Raw genomic sequence first — 5,469 nt, forward strand, 5'->3', positions numbered from 1 at the left:
AGACCCAGGATTTGAAGTCCTGATTCTGTGGACTGATCTTTAGTCTGCATACTTGAGATGCTCTGTCAAGTGCTCATTATCTGCCTTCATTTTTGTTTCAGGCAGTGGCCTTCTTTAAGTGTAGGGGAAGTTAAAATCCCAGCTGTGCATTGCATTACCTTCCTCACTTGACAAGCAGAGCTGCTCTTAAGACCAAGTGCAGTTATTTGCATACTTATCAGTATGCTGGAGAAGTTCCCTCCTCACACTTGTGACTCCTTCCATCCCATTTGCCATTCGATTTTGCACATGAGCAAAGCTGTCTCTGTCTTCTGGTGGATGCTGAGTTTTTGTCTCTGCTTTCGTTGATTGAGACATCCCAGCCCTGCTTTCCTTGGCACTTGCTACTCGGGTTATGGCATTGGCACAAACTGTACCTGCAGCATCATGTTACTCTTTTGTGCTAAAAATAACCGAGATCCTGAGTGAAACTTCATATATAATTCATGGTTTTGATTTATTAATATTTCCATTAAGCAGCAGAATGACATTTTTGCTGGCTGTCTTCCAATCTGTATTATCTTAGACATTTAGAATTTGCATTCACTTGCATACCTTATGTGTGTGCACATGCATGTGTACCTCTTTGTTTACATGTCTGTTTATTTTCATTGCAGTAATGTCAGAATCATCGCTGCTTATAAATACCTTTATCTTTAAGTTATCCCATACTTCAGACCCTTAACCGAAATGCAATACCTGAAAGCAGCAAACATCAAATGCATGTTGATTATAAAAAAATACAAAACCAGAATGAAAAAGGATAGCTGTGTCTTTATGTACAGATTTAAAGTTAAGTTCCTGTTCAACAAATGAGAAAGGGCAAAAATTTGAGAACCGTTCATTCATTCAGTATTTATTTATTGAGCTCCTCCTAAGTACTAGGATCTGTGGAAGGATGAGCAAGGTGAGGGTACTATAGTTAATGCCTCAACTTTCAATCTTTCATTCTACTCATTAAGGCTTTAGAGTAAACTAAAATCCTTTTTGCACTCCTATACTAACATCCGAGTTGATTGTGTTCACCTCAAATTTGAGAAGATACCTTGCAAAGAGTAAAAACATTTTAATTGTTTTATAAGACACTTGGTGAGAGCAATACCCTGAGGGTCACTTCAGCTTCTTGGGCACCATTACCTTCCATGAAACCTTTACCACCACTGCCATCTTTCTTTGGTTTTGACTATTCTCAAAGCAGAATAGAAGGCTCTGTACTAACAGATTAAAAAATGAAGGAGGAGAGCCACTCTAGTAATAGAGTCCTGTTGCTTTCTCATCAGACTCTATGAACCATCAGCTTTTTATAATTCTGGTACCCTAATATCCCAAGCCCCTTTTTAAACATGATTGTGTCCTTGTGGAGAGAACCTTGACTCTGATTGAAAACAGTACATCTTGAATATTGTATTTTGTAATTGTTTTGCCTGTTATGAAAGTAATAATTGTCCTTCTGTCTGCTGAGTTTCCAGATTAATTTATAAATATATAATAAGTCAACTTATTTAAGAGCCATATCCATACATTGGAGGATTAGGGGTAAGGGTATTAATGAAATCAGAAGTGTAATCAAAATCCAGTATTTATTTCATTTTATCATAATGTTTTTAAGGTATATAATCAATATTCAAAGAAAGTTACAACCTCAGTTTTGAATTTTCAACAAATATGGAATATGTATTTTTAAAAGAGTATATTGTATTTTGACCCAGTGGTACCTATAATTCTTATTCAGTATGCTTTCCTTTCCCTTCTTCTACTAATAGAACTTGTCTTTCTTGTGGATATCCAAGTTCATATGGTTTCTATGGGGAAGATACTCCTCCACTCCATCCCAACTACATGGGTGGGATGACCAAGGTCTAGCCAATTAAAGTACTGCATACCCCTAGCTAGAAGATAGGTTCAAGGAAAGGGGTGACCTGTGTCAAGCCAATCAGATTTTCCCTTGGGCCTTTCTGGAGTTTTCAGGGGGGCAGGGATTGCTCTTACTTTTCCTCTGGGGTTGCTATCATTAAGCAGGGCCACCACTCAGTGTTCTCAAGGGGGTTACATTCATTGAGGAAAAGAAAAGCCTGAATCTCCCTGTAGTGAGTTCATCTTTTCCATGATGTGAGGGGGAGACCTGCCTGAAAATGAGACCAGTGCAGTGAGAGCATTGCTTAGAGATTATTGTAATAGGTTCACAACATTGTTTGAGCCCTTTGATTAAGCTGGCTGGTTAAGTTAGCTATACCTCTAAACTTCTCAGTAATGTGACTGTATTAGTTTCCTACTGCTACTATATCAAAATACCACAAACTCAGTAGCCTAAAAAGATACATATTCATTACCATGTTTTTGGAGATCAGAGGTCTAAAATGAGTCTGCAAGGCCTCTTTCCTTCTGGGGGCTCTAGGAGAAAATCTATTTCCTTGCCTTTTTCAGCTGCTAGGATCCACCCACATTCCTTGGCTTCTGGCTTTATATCACTCTAACCTCCGCTTCTGTCATCACATCTCTTTCTCTGATTCTGACTCTGCTGACTGCCTTAGTTGTTTACCTTACAAGTCCCCTTGTGATTAAATTGGATTCACATAAAAAATCCAAGACAACCAACCCATCTCAAAAATTTTAACTTATCAGCAAAGTCCTTTATGTTATGAAAGGAAGTATATTTTCAGATTCTGGGAATAAGGGTAGGGACATCTTTGGAAGGGGAAGCTTTATTCTGCATACCACAATAACAAATTGGTTCCTTTTGGTTAATCTGAGCTGTAATACTGTCATTTACACCAAGAGTCTTGAAAACCACTATGTTGAGGACAATGAGAACCTAGTGCAATTTACAAATTCTGAGAAAAGGACTTTTTATATAAACATTTAGAGACATAGAACATTTTTTCTTCTGTAAAAATGAAAGAATCACAGAGAGAACATTGAATTATACCTACAACTTTAATTGGCTCCAATACTTTCCTCTCCTTTAATCTTTTTGTATCTTTCTAGAATATCTTTTCCACTTGTTATGCTACCAACTGGGAATTTTCTTTCACGTGATCTTTTTCTCATTCAAGTTCATCTTTAAAATTTTTGCTTTCTACTACAAAGCCTTTCTGCAATAGTTTCCCCCTCTTAATCATTCTTATTATTTCTTCCCAATGTCACTCTCCTCATTTTCTAAAATACTCATCTGTTCCCTTGTTAAATTTGAATTGTTTTTCCTTGTTCACTTTCTGCTAATATTTTTTTCTATGTCTTTAGGGATGGGATTAGGTGAAAACCTTCTTTTTTTAAAAAAAAATCATGTGCTTCTGTTCTAGGGAATGTTTCATGATAATTCTCATGCCTGGCATCACATAAATATAAATTCGCATTTCAAAATAAATGAATAAATAAACCTCTTCCAGGTTGTTCTTGTTCTTTGCTGTTTCTATGTAAATAATATAATCTTGTATTACTTTCCTGGAAACCTTATAAAATAATATTTTTAGTCTTTAAGTACTCATCTATATTTCAATTTCACCTTTTAAAAATTAAAATATTTTACTGGGCCATTTGTACTTTTTGCTCATAAGAATACATTGTATAAGCTCTTTATTTATTCAATGGCATTTAACTGTATCATTTTATCTATGGCAATTTACTCTAACAAGTGAAAATTCTTTTCTTACTGTATTAGGATGCCAGAAATAACTGTCATATTTTATTCTATGTTTAACCATTTAAAAATATAAATAACTATGTAACAGATAATACAAATATAGAATAACTTTTATAATGTAATATTGATGATTCATAAGAGCCTATGACCCTTTCTAGTATGTGTTCTGATATATAAACATGTAATTTTTTTCTCTTTCCTTAATTCATATATTTTTTGTGTATCTACTTGATCTACTCTGGAGGATATTGCTATAGAATAGCTCATGTCGCCATTTCCCAGGTTTTCTCACTTGTCAGATATATTTTCTGGTTTTATTTTTGGTTTGGGGTGCTGAGAATTGAAACTCATGCATCCTGAGCACATGCTGTACCACTGAACTACACCACCATTGCTATTATTTTTTTCTGTTTTTCTTCTGCTTTGCTTATACTATGAGCTATATAGCCAGAGCCATAGCATAGTCCTGAATACATTGTAAAGTAATTCCTTAGGAATTCGAGAGTCCTAATGGTGGTAAACCAGGATAATCAATAAAATCATAATTTTCTTATCTATATTACATTTTAGTGCTCTCATAATAAAATACCTCAAGAGTAAATAAGATTTTCATGAAATGAAGCAAGGACATGAGATTATTAAATATCATATAATAATTTCAAGGAAAGCTATTGGTTTTGTTTGTTTTTATAAAACTAGGGTCTAAGGGATGTTTAGGAAAAGGAGTGAAATGTATAACTTTGCAATGGAGATTTCTGGTCTTTGTGATTACTTTCTCTGTTAGTTGTGCTTTGCTTTCAGTGGTGCATGTCACCCCAATTGATGTTGCACTCTTGACATTCTCATCTTTCTCCCTTGTCCCTTCTGTTGTTTCCTTTCTTCCCCTAACTCTGAGTATCCCCCAATGCTGACATCTTTCTTCTCTTCCTTTATGTCAAACATACTCGGTAACAGATCTGAGTTTAGCTCATGTCCCTCACCTTGGCTTTATTGTCATTACCATAATGTGTTCTCTTTCCCAGTGTCGTTGCCACTTCCTTTTGGCAAGACCTTATCATTTATCCCCTGATTTAAATTCACTCCTGGCTGGTTTCCCTGCTTCCTGGTGGTTGTGATCCTCACTCTGCCCTTGCAAGCTGTGCCTCTCTACACTAGTCACTGGAACATTTTCTAGTCTTGATTTATGCTCATGGGCTTGTGGATGAATGGCCTGTTGCCCCTGACATATTATATTGATAGTGGTTTTCTGAATCTTCTAGTCTTTCCTTCTTAAACTCATCCTCCATCAATCTTCTTATTGTGGCAAACAAGTCTCGTCATGTCACTTTTAAACTTTACTAACTTCAGTGACTTTGCCAAGCCTGCAAGGTAATGTCCATACTCTTTGCTAGAACATAGCTGGCCCTTCATAGCCTGTTCACATTTAACACCTCATCTTCTGTTGTCAACCCCCAGTCTCACTCTCCCTGGCCCTATCATGCTTCTCACTATTGCCCCCAACATGCCAAGCACCTTTACCCTTTTCTCTTTGCACATGGTGAATTTTGGGGCTGGGGGAGAGGCTGAGTTTGCAGCCTGATCTTTTTCAATATCCATTTTACAGCATCTCCCTTAAAGATTTTCCAGACATTTGAACTCTCACCACATTCCTGAGACTGAATCCTAAGTGAGTGGAGCAATAATATGGGAATGAAGGCAGCGAGTGATATGTGGCAGAGACTACCTTGTCATAGTGACTTCTGTTTAGCCCTCAGGCAGGCTTTCTTAGTTGGGGTATCTCATTTGAACCT

Source organism: Spermophilus citellus, assembly GCF_964194105.1.
Source record: "Spermophilus citellus genome assembly, chromosome: X".
In the NCBI taxonomy this organism is placed as follows: domain Eukaryota; kingdom Metazoa; phylum Chordata; class Mammalia; order Rodentia; family Sciuridae; genus Spermophilus; species Spermophilus citellus.